At 42.0% G+C, this 19,591-nt stretch overlaps 2 long non-coding RNA genes across 3 annotated transcripts in view; one reads left to right on the top strand and one right to left on the bottom strand.

Moving 5' to 3' along the window:
- The window catches only part of LOC307223947, a 30,515-nt gene extending 13,210 nt beyond the window's left edge, over positions 1-17,305 (top strand). Inside the window, exon 3 of the long non-coding RNA XR_013842342.1 lies at positions 17,151-17,305. This is a non-coding gene — a long non-coding RNA (uncharacterized lncRNA). The remainder of the gene's footprint in view (positions 1-17,150) is intronic.
- The window catches only part of LOC307223951, a 43,977-nt gene continuing 37,357 nt past the window's right edge, over positions 12,972-19,591 (bottom strand). For both annotated transcript variants that reach the window (XR_013842345.1, XR_013842346.1), the window contains exons 2-3: positions 15,020-15,126; positions 12,972-13,058 (exon numbers count right to left, since the gene is read on the bottom strand). This is a non-coding gene — a long non-coding RNA (uncharacterized lncRNA). The remainder of the gene's footprint in view (positions 13,059-15,019; positions 15,127-19,591) is intronic.

The raw sequence follows: 19,591 nt of genomic DNA on the forward strand, positions 1-19,591 counted from the left end.
GTGCAAAGAGCTGCGGTTGGACAACAGCCTCCAGGGAAGCTTTTGTACACATGTGGAAGCATTTGTGCATGGCTATGGGGCTGTTTGGATCCTGGCCTGATGCTCTTCATTTATACCTTGGAGTCAAGAGGCTTTCTGTTTGTGTTAGTTTCTTTTCCGTCAAGAGGTGCAAAGTGTGGAGAGAAAGGGGGAGAAGATCGCAGCTCCAATTCCCATCCATATGCAAAAGTTACTTGTTCTTCTAACTCACTCCTCATCCGGATGGCAACTGAAAATCTATACCTGATCCCCATCCCTGATCCACAGTCCAGAGCTTTCGTTCACAGCTAAATCATTCAGATAAATGGAGAAAGTATCTTGCCCATCTGGATATTCAAAGGAATGCTTGCATAGATTTGACTTCACTGGAATGAATAAGGTGCTATTTGCATGCAGGAAAACTTTTGCTGCATCCAGACAGAATGCTAAACCATGGCTTAGTTCAAGAAGAATAAGTCATAGTGAGTCCTGGGCTGGCATAGCTGTGAGAAAGGGATTGAAAGCTTTCCATTCTGATATATATTAACTGAAGTTTAATGTGTCATCTGAACCCTTAACTGTGGTTAATCTTAATTATGGTGAGTAGAAACAAGGCAACTTAATAAATTGTCATTTGCATATCTTTACTAATCAAAGCTACAGTATAGTTTGATAGGGTTGTCATATGTCCAGATTTTCCAATGACAGAATTAGCATCTGGGGGGAATTTTGGGAAATCAGCAAAATGTCCAGATTTTTACTTGACATATGGCAGCCCTAAGTTTGGAAGCATTCTGAACTGTCCCATGTCCTCTCTGTGCCATTCCAATGTTATTTGTTATTTCGGTTCAAGTCTTATTTGTTAAATCTGAAGTTCTGTTTCACCCACATTGACTCTAATGCTGGAACTAAAAACAGTGATGTCTTCCCCTTGCTTTTCATGTAAGTGAATGAAATGTGCAGGCAGAAGTGCCCCTCCAGAGTAGATTCAACCTTATTACATTTTATCAAGATTCACATGGGATGCGGGTAGCGCTGTGGTCTAAACCACAGAGCCTAGGGCTTGCCAATCAAAAGGTCGGTGGTTTGAATCCCCGTGACGGGGTGAGCTCCCGTTGCTCAGTCCCTGCTCCTGCCAACCAAGCAGTTCAAAAGGACGTCAAAGTGCAAGTAGATAAATAGGTACCGCTCCAGCGGGAAGGTAAACGGCGTTTCCATGCGCTGCTCTGGTTTTGCCAGAAGCGGCTTAGTTATGCTGGCCACATGACCCGGAAGCTGTCTGCAGACAAACGCCAGCTCCCTCGGCCAGTAAAGCGAGATGAGCGGCGCAACCCCAGAGACATCCACCCAACTGTCATGGGTCAAGATTCACATTGTTTGGGTGGGTTTTTGTTTCGTTTTTAGAAGCATAACAATAACATATAATTCAGTATGACCTCCTAGCATCAGTTTGTGTTTGAGGAGTCGATACCTCCCATGGCTGGAAAAAAACACAACATGGTTGCAGTTATAATGTTTGATAGCCCTCCTAGACCAGTATTCTGTTCTCACAGTGGCCAGCCAGATGCCTAGAAGTCCACAAGCCCAGAAGAGCATTCTCCATGTCCCTGCACTTTCTTGCAACTAGCATTCTGAAGCACACTATCTCCAGCACCCAAAACATTAATTTGCACAGCCATGGATTTTAGGAGGATCAAAAATGCAATAAAGTCCCAGTTTGATCATGAAGTCATCTCTGAAGGAGGAAGAAAACCACACATCTGGTGACAACAATGACTTCAGAGTCATGTGAGAGACTCCAAATATAGGGGGGGGGGAGGGAAATGGCATTCTGCATAGAGTAATAACTGGAATTGGCTCACACATTTTTCATTTCCATGCATTTGTTATTTGTTGTTGATGCATGCAATGAGGGAAAGTTCCTTTGGAGCTCTCTGCAGTAGTGAGCTGTCTTTCTGGGTGACACAATTTTCCTTTTACACAGAGCAGGAGGACAGGCCCACACCTTTCAAAATGAGGCATCCCTCCCAGTTTTTTCCCCGGCCCTGGAATAGCAAGGGATCTGTTCTTCACCCCATATGTTGTGTCAGCCTGGAGTTTATTCAAAGGCCACCAAGCCTGTGGGAGGATCTAATATCTTGAATGAATTTGGACCATCTCCTAAGTACATTTCATTCTCTGAGTGAACAGGGCTGGTTATATAATCCTCAAATACTCTTCTAAAGCAATAAAGTTAGGGTTGGGGTTTTTTTGGTAAGCTGGGGTGCAGATGCAATTTTTAAAAAATCAGGAAATTCGGAGATTAGTTATCATAACTTGAAAACAGAAGAATTTACCCCAGTTGCTGGAAACCACAGGAGGGGAGATGCTGTTTCTTATGAACTTTCTATAGACATTTTTGGCCACTGTGAGACCAGAATGCTGGACTGTGTGGGCTATGTGCCTTGTCAGGGGACTGCCATCGAAAGGGGGGGGGGCACAAGAATACAGGGAGCCTCCAACGTTGCTGAGAAGTAGCTCTTCGTCAGGCAGTGGAGAGAGCCACGCCTCCAGTGAAGCAGAGGAGGAAAGGAGGGGCGAGGCGAGGGAAATGCTCACAGATGCTACTGTGATCCCAAGTGCCTCACTTAGCCAGGCTGGTCAGGAAACTGACATGCCGCTTCCGTGGCCCAGTTTTTGCAGAGGGGTGAAACGGAAGGAGGGGAGGCGGAGATTTGGGGTGGCCAAGTTCTTATGTTGGGGGGGAAACCGGAAGGGGGCACTCCCGGAATCTGCAAGTGACTGAGACAGACATGAACTTTGGGTTTCTGCACTGTACATAGTTTGCACTAAATAAAACCTGTAAAAGACAGGTCAGAGTCCTGGCAACCACCTGCAAACCTGACAGCCCTGATCCAACAGGCTCTTCTTATGTAGTTCTGAACAGTTAGCAGTCCTTCTCCCCCTCCTCCGCTTTGCTTGTAGAGCCCTGCTCAGCTATTAGTTTTAGATCAGCAGAACTGGCCCTGCTAAAGGGGCCACATAATACCTGTTCCACATTTGTAAGAACTTAATCGCATAGTATGGCAGCACCAGCACTTGGAAACTCTCTGCCTATTGAGATCAAGCAGGTGCCTTCACTGTACTTTTTTTTGGGGGGGGCACCTGAGAAAAACATTCTTGTTTAAACAAGACAACCTGATGCTTAAATAGTCAATGTATGTTGTATGTTTTGTGCTGCTGTGAATTTTTCTCTCTTTTTTGGTTTTATCTTTTTGTAAACCGCTTTGAGGGTTTTCTCCCCTTTATACGGCCAAGCGGCGTATAAATTTTATGAAATAAATAAAATAACTATGCATATAGGAATGCTTCCTTAAAGAAACATGAGCTTTGAGAGAAGGTATAATGGTTTCATTCTCACTTCTGTTGCTGTGCAGTTGGAGGACTCCCACAGAAATCATTGAATCAGAATATAATTACACATATTTCGTGCTACTCTGAATCTTGTGGTATAGTTTTCAGTTCAAAAAATGTCCTAAAATGTGTTGATGTGTATTTTTAGGATCAAATGTGATTGGAAATGTGTATATTAAAATAAAATACATGTATATTAAGATGAAATACTTGTTCAACTATGCAATATGTGATAAAATAAATACATTTCAATCAATTTTTAAAATCTCAGATTAATCTGGAAACAGGATTATGAGGATGAGGATGGATGAAGTGGTCTTAATTTGTGAGTGGGCATATGTGAAATAGACTGATCCATACATCCCTAGTTGAAAGATCCCAGTGGAGTAAATCTAATACGGTTCCAGCATCATACTCTGTATGGCAATGCTAATTGAAGTTAAACAGGTAACGCTTTAGAAAGAATTGAGATTCAAATGTATTAGATAATTTTTTTATTTTTTAAAATAAAGAACCTTAATAGTATCTCATGAGTGTAAATGAAGTTTAAAGCACACTTGCTGAGGCTATTCCCAAAATAAACACTCGAAAACAATGAAAGATGTCCTGAATCTGGTAAAATATTGTGCAATCTCTATAAGAATCCCCAAAGAGTGGAAATTCTGTCATCCCAGCTGCTGCTAAAGTCTTTTAAAATAATGGAAAAGAAGGATTTATCGGTGGGTGACTGCTTTGTGGATTTGGTTCTGGAATATAAGCAGTTGGCTGATATCAATGATGGAAATCTACGAGCATTCATGGTACAGATGTTCCAGGTACAGACTGATCGCATTGTGATTTTTCGTTGCCTACCTTTGAGACTGTCCATAGTCAGAGTGAGTCCATTAAAAGCTATATCCATCACTGCAAACACTCAAGGGTAAGTCTGAATAAAACGGCAGGAAGGAAATGCTTCAGATTAATATTTTGGCGGAATGCCTCACAAAGAAGGCATTAGCTGAAATATTAGTCTATAGGATTTCCTTCCTCTAGTTGTTCTCAATACGCCAAGGACCCATTGCTAAAAGAGTTGGGATATCTTGGTTTAGGATCACTGGGTTTTGGGGCAGAAGAGTGTGATAGCCTGGGCATTTGTTGCTGCGTACCAAAATACAACAAAGCCAGTTCTGATAAATTGTTCTTGAACATTAATATGATAAATGGCACAGTGTTTTAACATGCATCACTATCTACAAGATATAACAACAACAATAACAATAATAATAATAATAACAATAATAATCCAACATCACACACACACAATGCATGCTGGGCCCCCTCAAACTAGGGGGCAACTATGCGCCTCTGCATCCCATCATAGTAAGGAATACTGTTTTCAGGCGACCAGTGTGCCTGCTCAGTCTGTTGTTGAGGTAATGACAGCTGATGAGTAACTTCAAGGCCCCTTCTCCTCCTTCTTACTGTTTCTTTCTCTAAGCTGGACTTGGACCAGGCGGTCCTTCAAACAGAGGAGGGCCCCATGTAAAGTCTATGTGCTCTGTGTGTGCATTAGATGGTGTCTGCAGCTTTAAATCAGGATGAATGAGATTAATTCTAATTCAGGAGCTCCAGCTGAACTAGGCCGGGGACTGGACATGAGAAGCTGGTATTTATGTAATGAACTTATGAAATTATTTCATACAAGAAGTCTGAAAACATTGACCCTGGAGTAAGCACACCAGCTTCAGAGGTCTACTCTGGACAAAATGGTTTCAGGAATGCTTCTGATGCATGTGATTTCTATAATAAGAAAAATACTTTCAGAATTCCAGTTCGTATTATATGAAGCACTCATAGCATTTGTGCACCATAAAATGTGAGCTATATCATGCGAAGGATGACATCCAACAATAACAAACCAAAGCTCCTCATTCCAGGATTGTGGTTCCATGAATGCCTAAATATATCTGCTGACATTAAGGATTTTCTACACTTCTACCCCGCATACAGCACACGTTATCGGAGGAAAACCATATTTAAGAACTCCTTAATCCTACAGGCTAGGGGTTGTATCCAATATCAGTAGACACATTGAAATTAACGGACATGACCAATTTAGGTCCATTCATTTCAAAGGGTCTGCGCTGAGTAAAACTTAGTTGAATTTATTGGTATCCATTTGTCTTGAGAGAAAATGGAGCGCACCTCTCGGGATGAGGTCAAAGTGCTGCATTAGCATCACCAAAGTGACCTCCCTGGGGTGCAAGCCTGGCTGGTGTGTATGGTGGTCCTGGGCTGCCCAGAGGAAAAGACCCTCCTCTCGGCCTCACTGATGTGGTCCAAAGAAAAGCAGAGCAATATGATTGACATCAGCTTGGCTGCAGGAATTGCCGTAAGGAGGCATACAAGGCACCATCCAACAATCTTAGGGATTCCACTCCAGATTTGTGTAGGATTTACTCCTTTTTCTTCTCTTGAGGATATCCCAGAAAGCAGTAGAAGTTTAGGATCAGTGTTTTTCTAGATGGGTTACCTTCCCAGCTTGGTGAGCCCCATCTGCCCGTCACTTCCCTCTACATGACATACAGAAACTTCCTTCTTGACTGTTGGACCGGCTGCTGGTCTTGGCTGCTCAGTGTACCAGAGCTTGCAGAAGTTGTTGGGCTCCATCAGTCCTATACAGCCAATGGTCAGGGGTGGAGGGCCAGCAATATCTAGAGCAGCCTTTCTCAACCTGTGGGTCCCCAGATGTTGTTGAACTACAACTCCCATCACCCCTAGTTAGCAAGGCCAGAGCTCAGGGATGATGGGAGTTGTAGTCCAACAACATCTGGGGACCCACAGGTTGAGCACCACTGATCTAGAGGGTCATAGGTTCCCATCTCGGCTGTGGTATTCAGCAAAATCTGCATGCTGTGAAGCAATTTTTAACAGACTTCATCAGGCAAACAGCATACAGTAATAAATTGTATTAGACAACCTATGAACTTTCTTATTTGAAACACACATATTTGGAAATTTGCCACAAGAGATGTCAACTATAGGCATTTCAAACATTTTAATTCTTCAACCTTAACTGAAATGACTCATATTTTTCAGGTACACATTTCACATTCAAATTGTAAATTTGAATTCAAAATTCCTCATCCAAAGTTTAGATTTTGAAATTGGGGGCAGGGGTTAACTGAAATGTCACATATTTGTGATTATTTATGTTGTCTCTGTCAACACCATTGTGTGATCAGTTTATTACTATCAACAGATTCAGCAAAACCATGTTTTGCTTGGGGAAGAAAATGAGGTCATAAGCGTACATAACTTATGAAATCAGTGTAAATGCTGTTTTTAGGTTTTTTACCGTTTAAATAATCAGCTTAAATAAATGGGAACAAGCACCCTATTGCTTTTGAAACATTGTCTGCTTGTTCTGAAGATGTCAGAAAACAAGCACAGGGCGCCTGTATGTTTAAAGTTAGCCAGCATTGCGGATTGACAGATGTGATGCCTGCATCCGCTTGCAGCTGGGATGGATTCCTCACAAGTGTAGAAATATCAGATGAGGATAATCTTTCAGTGAACTATTAATTATTTGGTTAGTTTCCAGTATCTTGAACTGCAACAGCTCATTTTGTTCTGAACTCACTTAATTTATTCTTGCCAGGATGCACTTAGGTGATGTATTTGCTAGTTTGATACATTCTGGGTAACATTAGCACTTCCTTAAAATGTGTTAACAGGTGCACAGGTGAAAAGTTGAACAGCTTAAAGGGCTCAAGTGGTGCAAGGAAAGGCGACGGATATTTTAGGTGTGCTCCAGGAAAATGTTTACATGCTGCTTCTGAGCTGTACAAATCTCTGAGTGCTGCAGATCCTTGCTCTTTGGACAAAGAAGGGCAGTGAAAGGTCAGTTTGCTGCTGCCATTGGGTGTTTCTCTCCATCTTTCCTCTCCTTAAGAGCTGGCCAACTTTATGGAGCTGTCTTCTGAACTCTGCACTGAATTTTTCCACATGGTTTGCTCCTGAATCCCACTTCGTATTGCAAGGTTATGCAATGGGAACGAAAATTCACATGGAGGCTTATTGCTTTAGTATACATTTAATGAAAGTTAGTGGTGCTGTCTTTGCTTGAAGTTTCACCTGCAAAGAGGCCTTCTCTTTCCCTTAGCATTATGGACACATTTCTTTCTCGATAGAGTGATTTCCTGAAGGTCTTATGCTGCTGTTGTTTGACACATTCAGTAAAGCGATTTTTTTGACTAAGCGGTACTAGCAGATGCTTCTCATTTGCTCCCGCTGTAGAGAGGCATGCAGATCGCCCCAATGCAAATGCCAGAACAGTTCAAATCTGGAAAGTTACTACTTTTCCGTCAGAGGCAGACTGACCAAGAGAAGACTTCCTGAACTCCAAGAAAAGTTTGTCAGGAACAGGCTGTCTGACCCATGAAAGCCTGAGGCAAATGCCATCTTTGATTTCATATCCGAAACAACTTTACAACCTTGTAGCAGAGTCCAAGAACAGTATATATTTTCAAGGCTCTTTCTGTCACTTCCCTGATCCTTCTGCAACAAGTGTAATAGGAAATACGCCTCCCCCCCACCCAGCCCTACCACCCCAATATCAGCAACGCACGCACTTGCCTAGCCAGGCAAATTCAAAGTGACATCTTATTTTTCATTTTTATTGTTTGCATGTGGTAGTCTCATTCTGAAGCTTAGAATGCATCCTTTCTGAAGTCGCAGAGGTATCCCATCTGAGGCGATCTTTTATTACCATTAATACTTCTCTGCCCACAATACTTGAGTCTCGGGACAGTTCCATAATATATTAATTAATGGTGCACTAGGATGTGACATTTCTGGCGTACATCACCGGTTCACTACACTCCCTAATTTTGTGTAAATCTTGGTGTTTTATAACTGCAGAGAATTAAATCTGCTATCAAAACAGACTTCCCTTTATCCTGGGAGTGTCATAAAATTTTAAGGCCTTTATTATTTAGTGCGCTATATATGTCAGGAACAATTTTCTGGGTTTTTTTCTTTCATTACCCTTGAGCAACCCCCCCACCTCAAACTTTGCAGGATGCATGTAGCCCTCTGAGAGATCTCTACATTGCCCAAATAAACTTATGTGGTGTCACAAATTGTTCTAGAAAGCCCCCCTTTTTTGGCATGCTACATATAATATATTTTTGCATGCGATTCTGGTGGGTGATTGGCTAGTTAATAGTCGGAGTTCTTTATTTCTCCTATAATATTCTATTAACGTACACATCTAATTTCACCACAGTAATTTTCACAGACGTTATCCAGTTTCTCTTTTCTGCTGTTCTGGCCAGCTGGGAATGCCTTTCTGTTTCGTTCCATTATTTTACTCAGCATACTGTAATAATGTATGAAGGCAAAATATGCAGAGAAGACAAGCTTCTGCTGTGGTTTGAGTGGACAAAATGTCTACTCAGATGAATAATCCATTACCATAGCTGCTGTTTTCCTAGTTTCAAGCATAGCTACAGTTCAGAAAACATCATTTGGGACGAAAGAAGAGAATCCCGTTGCATTGGACTACAAATATATCCCCACAGTGACCAATCAAGGTGCCCATGGGAATTCCACTGGCAGGACATTAGTGTGCTAGCTCTCTTTCACTGTTGTTCCCTGGAAGCTGGTGTTTTGAGACATGCCTCCTATGATATTGGAGGCACTATGCAGCTCTCTGGATGTATAGGGTGTTAGGGAAGGGGTAGTAGCTATCAGGTGCAGGTCGGCACAAAGAGGCAGAGGCAGTTGTCAGTGAAGTTAACTCTTTATTCAAGGAAATGGCATACAAATCAGCAACACTTCCCAGTCGGTCTTGACCCTATAGAGCTGTTGCCAGGACTGAAGGTCCCAGCCTTCCATCCTTTCTCAGGCTCCTGGATGTTTCCCAAGCAGTCTCAAACTACGTCTGCACACCTCTGGTCTCTGGCCAGTGTGGTGTAGTGGTTAAGAGCAGTAGTCTCGTAATCTGGGGAACCGGGTTTGTGTCTCTGCTCCTCCACATGCAGCTGCTGGGTGACCTTGGGCTAGTCACACTTCTTTGAAGTCTCTCAGCCCCACTCACCTCACAGAGTGTTTGTTGTGGGGGAGGAAGGGAAAGGAGAATGTTAGCCGCTTTGAGACTCCTTAGGGTAGTGATAAAGCGGGATGTCAAATCCAAACTACTTCTTCTTCTTCTTCTTCTTCTTCTTCTTCTTCTTCTTCTTCTTCTTCTTCTCCTCCTCCTCCTCCTCCTCCTCCTCCTCCTCCTCCTCTCATCATTATCCTGCACGTTCTTGGAGACCAGGGCGAGCAGCAGGAGAGGGAGACTTCCAGGATTCTTCAGCAGCCTCTTGACCTGACCCCCCCCCCTCTGCTTCAGCCTCAGGGCCTGAACGACTCCCTGTCACTGGCTCTCCCTCCTCACTAAACCCTGTTGCCCTTTCAGCATCCAGCCACTCCTCCCAATCTGCTCCATCCCAATCTGCTCAACCTCTCCTTAGTCAGAACCAGTTCCCTGGCTCTGAGCCTTCCTCCTCTGGGGTTTGTGGGTTCCCTGGATAGTGCTTCCCACCACTCCTCGTCGTCCAGCCAGTCCCTGACAGTAAGTCTCTAGGGGAACATGTTGTGCTCCTTCTGGGGTAGTTTGTCCACCTCTGGTCCCCACCCTGCACTCAACTCTCACCTGTGGCTTCAAGAAGCCATCAGGATGTGACAGCAGACACACCCTGGGAAAGGGTTTCAACTGGTCTGCTAAACCAGGTGAGGGCATCTGATGGGTCTCAGACCCTCAGTGAGTTAGGGACTTCCCCTGTATGTGAAGACAGACTCTGGCACATTGAGCAGACAAGATGGGGCTTGTCAACCTGGGAAGGTTGGCAGGTTCTTGGAGAAGGAAAACTGTGGTCCTAAAATTCTGCTGCCTTGTGGGATATCTTCAGGAGAAGAACAAACTAAGAAGTAAACCCTACACAAAACCAGAGTGGAGTCCCTAAGATTGTTAGATGGTAATCCCTGCAGCCAAGCTGGTGTCAATCATATTGCACTGATTTCCTTTGGACCACATTAGCGAGGCCAAGAGGGGTCTTTTGTTGTCTTGTCAGCCCAGGATCTCCATACACATTGCCTAGGCATGCACCCTGGAGAAATCACTTCACTAACACAGCAATTTGACTCCATTGTCTCTCTGGACAGAAAGGTGCCAAGAACAATGCAACGGTCATAGCTAGTAGCCATTGATAACCTTACCTTCTGTGAATTTAACTGATCCCCTTTGAAAGCTAATCAAGTTGGTGACCATGACTTCATCTTGTGGCAGCAAATGCCATATCAGCAGTGTGAATCTCACACCAGTCAACCTTTTCCAGCTGTACAATATCATTTTTTGAAATAGATACAGGCAGTGCTTTTCCATATTGAGTTTTCTTGAAATAGGGTCGGAGATACCAGGACCAATTCTTATTTTCTTATATTTTCTTGGTAAATCCACAGTCCCCATCAAGTCCCTATTCTGCTTTTTTTTAAAAGAAGAAGAAGAAGAATCAGTGTGTGCACTCATCTTCAGAGTTACCATTAATCAGATTACATCCTCAACCTTCGTATCTAAAGGTTATGCCTCTGAGAGTGGGTGGGCAGATGAGTCTATTGAATATGTCTGTTGAGTGAATTTAAACTCAACTAATATATCCAAAATCACAAAATATCATAGAAGTGTCCTGATCCAGTGGAACATATTCCATGCATTGAAAACAACTTTTCAAAAAGTACTGTTGCATGTGATAAATGCATAGATGTTAAGATAAATATAACTTCATTTCATAGTTATTGGCCAGCTATCAAGACTGCATCATTATCTGCTTTCAGCACTTTAACTTTATGAAGGCAGGAATCCACTGTTTACAGGGGAGGAGCTGTCTCTTGGGAATGAAGGGGCTAATATTCTTGGCCATTTAATGCATTTCAATGCTTATGGTCACATGCAAAGCACTTACCCTGAGTGATTTATGGTATGTAAAGCCAAAATAAGGGTTATCAGCTTCCTTTTAACTAACCAATTGATTGAGCAAAGCAGAAAATTACCAAAGCTTCATCATTAGTGCTTATTGAAGGGAAATAAATTTTAAGTTTCTTTGGCTACCTCTACTAACCCCATTTGAACTTTAACTACCCGAACCAGTCCTTACACTGGAATAAAAAGACTTCCGACAAATTCTCTCCCCCACCTCCAAACAAAGTATGTTTTTACATAAGGTTTTAGTACGGCAAGAAGTTAAATAGTTGGTGAGAAAATAATTTTAGGAATAAACCCCAATTTCACTGCTTGAGTAGCTACCCACATGGGCAAATAAAAAAAATGTACAGAGCTAAATGCATCCAGATATACCTACCCTATGATTCCCCCTATCTAAGCCTGAACTTATCAATTTGCACCTGTCAGCTCATCTTCTGGGTCCCTTTATGGCCTTCTCTCAGCTCTTTCCTTGGTTCATCTTTGCTCTTTAACAGTTTACAGTGTTCCAACTCTCTTAAAGATTTCAGTTCTTTCTTGCTTTTGCAGCTCTTCAACTCTTCAACTCTTCATATCTCTGCCTCCATAACTTCTCTTCAACTAGCTACCCTATTTTCCAACTCAACTATGGGCTGTGTTCAGTGCTGTGCCACCACGGTTCCTCTGATATAGCTGGACTTCTTTTCCCCTCTCCCTCTATGCACCCCGAAATCTGCTTTGCAGGATCCCTCAAACAGAAGGTTATCCAGCTTATCTACAGAAATCTCGCCACACATTAAAAAAAATCTACTAATTTGTAGTCATAATTAGTGTTGGGTGTCGTGTCTCCATGCCAGAATACCTGCGTTGCTTCAGAACACACTATGGTATGTTTAGAATATTTCCTGGTACTCTCTAGCCCCATCTATTGGGAATATTTCATAGCTTTGATCTAACTTGGATGCATTCCAGGTTCCGGCTTTTAATACGTGAAAGGAAGGCTCTAGGATACATAATGTTTTTTAAAAGCCCTGCAGTGGGACTGACACTTTTAAAAGGTGGAATTAAAATTATGTGGACATATGACAGGTTCTCTTGTAATATTAACCATGTAGCATTACTCTCCAAATTATGAAATCTACAATCAGTTTCGGCTCACAATATTACATGAATTCAAAAAATCTGTGTCCTCCCCCTTAATGCTTCATTAGAATTTAGGTCTTATATTTTTCCTTTTGGACGGCATGAGAGAACTGCTAACCTCATAGTTTTCTATAGAAAACTACTCTCTATTTCAGTGGATAAGCATAAATCTGTGTGGGCAGATTTGGAGGGTTGGAGCCAAAGAATGATGAGTAGAAGGAAACTACCCATGGGCACTATTCTGCAAATGATTGCACAAGATCTTTCCCTGGGGTTTACACATTCATTCATATCATTACAGGCCACATCAAACTCAGCTGAGAAGTAGCAGTAAGAGATTCTGGGGGTCTTGGCACCTAACCAGAGTTGTGTTTCCATTGGAAAATCAAGGCACAGTGGAGACTGGTGTCTTTAAGAAATACTGTGTATTTTACACCTTCCATGAAGCCTTACATGGAGAGGGTGCAGAACATCACACCCCAAGTGTCTCTCACATGGTTCCTCTCATAGCTTCAGCAATCTTGGGTCAAAAACAACAACCAGTCATGACCTCCGGTCTCTTGGTGCAACCTCACCCAGCCAACATGCATAGAATTCTGCCTACTTCCTGCACCAGAAATCCCTGCTCCCAAAATCTGTCATAAAAGGACACTCTCTTTCCCTGAGGTGACACCATGCCCCCCTGTTACTCTGACAACGTCCTTCTGTGCCTGACAGAGCCTTCTGCCTGGTTGATGACTTCCACCGAGGGGCTAATGGCTGGCCATTGGCACCATTGTTTCTTCAATGTCTCACCATCACTGTGAGGAAGTCAGCCAATGTTATTCCCAGCTCTTCCTAAACTAAGGAATTTATGATTTTGTTCAAATTCTGACCCTTCACTGAATGTAGAGATTATGGAAAGACCTGGCACCCAGGAACTGATCACTGCAAAATGGTGGTGGCCCTCTTGGCCTTTTTGTATGGCCCTTGAAACTTTCCTCAAACCATACTTCTCAATGGCCCTGCTCCACGCCCTGAGTGTTTTTGCTTGGTTGGGATTTCTCTTTGTACTCTGATAATGCCACTTGCTTGCTTGGCGTAGGATAGAGAGGGTTGTGTAAGTATGTGTAGAAAATGTTTTTCTTATGCAGTGCTGCAGTGCTAAGTGTAAAATAGCCCTTCTGCAGACAGAAGACACATTTTTGCATGCGAAAAGTACATCTTTAGATCCAACCCAAAATACTTAATCAATCCTGGCCTGCAGTGAATGAACACAGAACTAGTTGTAATTATCATCATCATTATTCTACAATGAGCACACGGCAGTTGATTATTGCTGGTGTCTGAAATTCAAACATTACTGAGAAAAGCCCGTGTATATAAATGCTCTTTCATGCTCTTGCAAGCATCTTTGTTGAGCCTATTATCTATTCTGGGCAGGATTTCAGAAGATCTGATGTAAACCTTCTAAAGGTATAGGCAGCCATTTATTTTTAAAAAAATAATTAAGCACAGATATTTCAACAAATTTTAGGCCAGTTTTGGGGGGAAGTGATTGGGAAGGTATCTGTTTTGCTTCCCTTCAGAGTTCTTGGACCATTCCTAAATACGGCAGAGTTGGCTTGACTCTTTGCTTAAGAACTTCTAGCCAACCCTACACAAAACAAAATAATTGCTGCATCCAAAGAGTTCAAAGGGATGTAGTTCAGCCAAGTTGTAAGCTGCATAAAGGGCTAAAGCCCTCTTACCTACCAACAGGGTACCAATCTGGATAGGGGGCCTCCCATGGCAGCTGTTTCCTTTTGAAAGGCATTCACACAGTTACCTAATTATGACAACCACTACACTGTGTGAATTGTGTCTTGGCTAGATTTCTTTGGGTTCAGTCATTCTTTCTGAGGGTGCAGAGCTACACAGGCTTCGTGAATGGAAGGGGGGGATTTGCTGGAGGAATAAGAGCTAGGTGGTCTCAGTTAGTTCCTTATCAAATCTAGTGGAATCCTAAATTTTGCACGCATGCAGAAATGCACGCAGAAATTGCACCCATGTATCTAAGCACTGTAACCAGAGCTCAGTGTGCAATGCTCAACAGGCAACAAGGAAAAACATGTTGAGAAGAAACATTATAAACAGCATGGAAGAGTTCTGGGGAAGGCATAGCCTTTGGCTATGTATCACCAGTAGGGATATGGCTTGTTCTGGCACCACAATTGAAGCAGCACTTTGACAAAAATTGGGAACCAGTGGAGTGCTGGAAGACATCCACTTGGATGGAGCAGATTAGAGTTTTGAATTACTTCAGTTGATGTGGACATTCCCAGTCTTCCTATAAGGCTATTTGATTTTTTTTAAGGTGCCTGTCTTCTTCACTTAATATCCAAGTGAAGAGAAAATCACATGATCCCTCTAAACACAACACACCATTGTTTTTCTAGTGATGCTTAAGAAGTTTGAACAGGCAGGCACAGCTTGATGAGCAAAGGTCCCACACACTCTTACCCACAAACATTCTTGCTTTGAAGGCAATGGCATTACTCATGGGCAAACCATTCGTGAAGAATGTGAACTCTTCTCATGGCAATCAGCAAGGGGGCCTTTGCTTTATCCTAAGTGAAAGGTAGGAGAGCAGCAATAATTATGGATCCGACAGATCACAAACATATATATATATATATGTTTTCATTATTTGCAGATGGTGAAAGTTTTTTGAGTTGGTGCACAAGTTGGTAACAAATAATGGGATCCTGGTAATTGAACAGTCCTATTGCTTACGAACAGAGAGCATCCTCTGAACCAGGGGTTACCAACCTTTATGATCCAGTGGGCACATTTAGAATTTTGAGACAGTGCTGTGCATAGGGATGTGGGAAGAATTTGACTGAGCTCACATTTAAAGGCGTTGTTGTTTAGTTGTTTAGTCGTGTCCGACTCTTCGTGAGCCCATGGACCAGAGCACGACAGGCACTTCTGTCTTCCACTGCCTCCCGCAGTTTGGTCAAACGCATGCTGGTAGCTTCGAGAACACTGTCCAACCATCTCGTCCTCTGTCGTCCCCTTCTCCTTGTGCCCTCCATCTTTCCCAACATCAGGGTCTTTTCTAGGGAGTCTTCTCTTCTCATGAGGTGGCCAAAGTATTGGAGCCTCAGCTTCAGGATCTGTCCTTCCAGTGAGCACTCAGGGCTGATTTCCTTCAGAATGGAGAGGTTTGATCTTCTTGCAGTCCATGGGACTCTCAAGAGTCTCCTCCAGCACCATAATTCAAAAGCATCAATTCTTCAGCGATCAGCCTTATTTCTTTGAAGGTATTTAAATAATTTAAAGGTAAAATTTAAATTTAAAGGTAAAATTATGCAATTCACAGTTCCTAAAACAACACACAAACCGGAACACATCCATACTTCAAAATTCACAGATCTCCATATGCAAAAATGCATTTGCTTGGGTAAAAATGAAAAGAGCATTCAAAAATGCATTGTATCAGGGAAAGTTGCTATGCAAAAATGTATACCTTGGGGGAAATTGCATACAAATATGGATATATTAGAATAAATTTGAACTAAAATGCTGATGAATTTTCACGAGGACTTCTTTAAAACAACAACAACAACAACAACAAACTTACTGCCCCCCCCCCAATTGAGAGAAACAAACATTGGAAGACTCATCCAAACCTAGCTATGGGTGACCTTCATAAAATAGCTGCTGTGGGAGGTGTGGCAAGGTAAGGATGGGTGTCCAATCATGGAATCCACTGAAAGATGGACCTGTCTGAGGAAGCATATTCAATGTAGGAGATGCTCAGCCAGTGCAGACAAGACCAGAAGAGACACCACAGGAGGTACTGGCAGGCCCACCATGTCGGCCGGCACCCTGTGACACCATCTCTATTTCATACTCAGTGAAGTCTAGCCATCCTACTCTTCCTCTATGGGACACAAGAGGAAGGCTTTTAAAACATTCCTGTTCACCCAGAGATTTGATGTCTGAAATATATTGTTTCTAGCAATCCTGAATTTATTTTAGTTGTGAGGGCTGTTTTTAAATATTATTGCTGTTTTTAATGTTGTTGTTTTTTTTTTAAAAAAAACATGTTCTCATTAGCTTAACAATCAATCCAACTTTCTAAGGAACTCTTGGGAATTGTGGTTCTGTGAGGGGAAGAGGGATCTGCTAACAACTCTTAAGGAAGCACAGTTCCCAGGATGCATTCAGGGAAGCCATGACAGTAAAGTGCATGGTGCATCTGGTGCAGATGTGACGACATATAAGGATGGTCCAGACAACCTCATTGTCACCCCAAACATTCTACCTCATTCAGTTCATCTTGAATCTGCACCATCTAAAAGAACAAAAGAACTAATTATATATAAGCTGGCCTTTCTTTTTTTCTTCCTTCCTTCCTTCTTTTCTTTTCTTTTCTTTTCTTTACAAGAAAAGCCATTAGGAGTCAAAGCTTCAAACTTTATCCAATTTACCATGTATCTGGAGGCTTAACCAAACCTATTATTGCATGAAAGAATGGAGAAAATTGAGAACAGGGGGCTTTGTAGATTGTTAACAAAACATGACCCATGTACACACAATTTACAGATTGCCAAATGCCAGTAAGAATTCTTTTTGTGTTTTCTAGTGTCTAATTAACTGTGTCAGGAGTTCAAAAACAATTAGGAATTCAAAAGGACAAGGGGAGAAAGGAAAAAGAGGGCATTGCCTAATTCCTCAGTACATAAATATTTCCATGTTATGCTGCAGGACTTCATCAAACTTAAAAGAGAGCCATCAAGGTAGTTTTCACAATGTTTTAAAATCTTTCCCATTCCAAAGCTCTCTTGCTGTGTCTAATCAGCCTCCGCAAGCTTGATGTCGAAACCTGTTTCCTTCTGACATTTTAAATGGTATGCTTGATTTTCCATGCCATTACAATGCATTTGGTGTGAAACCCCTGTAGACTCATAGCAGTGAAGCCTCTGGCATCAATTGGCTGAGCTGCTGTGAGGCCACAGAATGTTCACAAGCAGTACAAGTGCTCAAAGAACAAAGCAGTCAACAATGAAATGTTGACAATTCAGCTTCCGGTAGAAAGGGAGACTTTCTGTTTGTCTCCTTCACATGGACCCTACGCACGCACGAGCTGTGTGGGAAAGGCTAAGGACTGGAAAACTGGCTAAGAAGTGATGCCAGCAGTAGAGGATCTAAGTGGCAGAAGCCCTAGAGAAGAAGGTGCCTGAAAGAAAAGGTCATAATAAGCAGAGGGGTGAGTTAAAGAGTGACAGGTAATGTGCACTAATAAGGTTACAGAAATAGGAATGACATGATCCAGCATATTCACACTAAATAGCCAGCATTCTAAAGACTTTGCTGCATATTACATTAAGCTGAAATATCTTAACCTAAGTGAATTTTCTGAAAATCCAAACACTTTGTAAGGAGAACCTGCTGTCTAGAGCCTTAGCAAGTAAAATTAAATCTAAAATGGGCCTCATACCTAGAATTCACTTGCTGGATTATGAGTTTCTGACCACAATTCTAAACATACATTTACTAGAGATACATTCAAGCAAACATGCATAGCCCTGCACTGTTAAAATGTCTTCACTCAATTGCATTGGAAGGAAAACAGCATTGACAAACTCTTTTGCCTAGCACTGGATAATGTGATATTGGGAGACAGTGAGTTGTCTGCTGCCTGTATCCCCCACTAGCCTCTGTGCCTGTTGGATGCATATGTGATAGCTCATGGATCACCCAGCACCATAAACCTGTAGAAGATGTACCAACGGTCTGACTCACTATAAGGCAGCATCCTATGTCCCTCAGAGGAATGCCTCTGCTGTGAAAACTCTGTGCCATGTTCCAGACTGTCACATCTCAGACATTGCAGGATGGAGGATGTCTCACGAGGTAACAGTCTCTTCTGCATATAGTCCATCACATTTGTTCCAGCTCTAATTCATAGCTGCATGGGATTATTTGCCAAGTGGGATTGCAGTGCAGCATTATGAAGAATTAAGATTGCGGCAGGCCTAAAAATCCGGTAAGAAAAAAATATATCGGAAGCAGCAAGGGTTTCATTTTTTGCTGCTTTTGTTTTTCCAAATGAAGAAGACAGAGCAGTTCAAACAGCTGCTGTTAAGCTATTCCATTTCCTTTCCGTATACATTTCTGCAAAATCACAAATCATCTCTGCTGGGAGGATTTAAATTGCCACTTAATGTCTTTATTGAAGCTGGATAATATGGTATCTTGCCTTTCTTTGCCTTTCTTTGGCAGCCGTGCAGTACCCAACATGACATCAGATTAAAGAACTGGAAGTGGCTCGCAGAGCATTGCTTCCGCTCTGGATAAAATCACTCTTTCTGCAATAATCATCAAGGACTCCATCTACATCCCATTTTGGATTACAAAAGGGTCCTGCTTTTACTAATGACTAAGCCCAAATACCCAGTGGCCACGATAGGATCACACCTGGGCCAAAGGTTCAATATTTACATTTTGTTAGGAAGTATAGATCATTTTTCATGAAATGGTTTTTTTAGACCCTGTTTGCATCAACATATGAAAAATTTGAACCCTGTGATCAGGATGCCATGCAGTGGATGTGCAGCTTCAATTACTGAATAGATTTGAAGTAGAATGTCAGATGTGTTAATTCCAGATTTGGCTCATGGGCTTCAGGATACAATCTAAATTGATGGCTTATGCACAGCTTTATTAATGGGGGAAAATCATCTGTGAGGTTTGGGGGGAATTTCATCCTAGACTGCTGAGACCAGCTAAAGTGAGTTGTGTGACTAAGTGAAAATTAGACAAGTGAAATGTGTGGGGGCAATCAACAAAAGTGCCTCCCCAGTGCCACAAAATATTACAGTGTTGTTGTTGTTGTTTTTTAAAAAAATATATTTATTACTTTTTAAAAAGGAAAAAAAGAGAAAAGAGAGAGAGAAAAAAAGAGCAAGAACAAGAAAAAATAAAACAATACAATACAATATATAAACCATACAAAACACAACCTCAACACATCACCCAACACAATGAACAAAACAAAACAAAACAAAAACAATTTTAAAACAT

This window comes from Podarcis cretensis (assembly GCF_951804945.1).
Source record: "Podarcis cretensis genome assembly, chromosome: 9".
Classification (NCBI taxonomy): domain Eukaryota; kingdom Metazoa; phylum Chordata; class Lepidosauria; order Squamata; family Lacertidae; genus Podarcis; species Podarcis cretensis.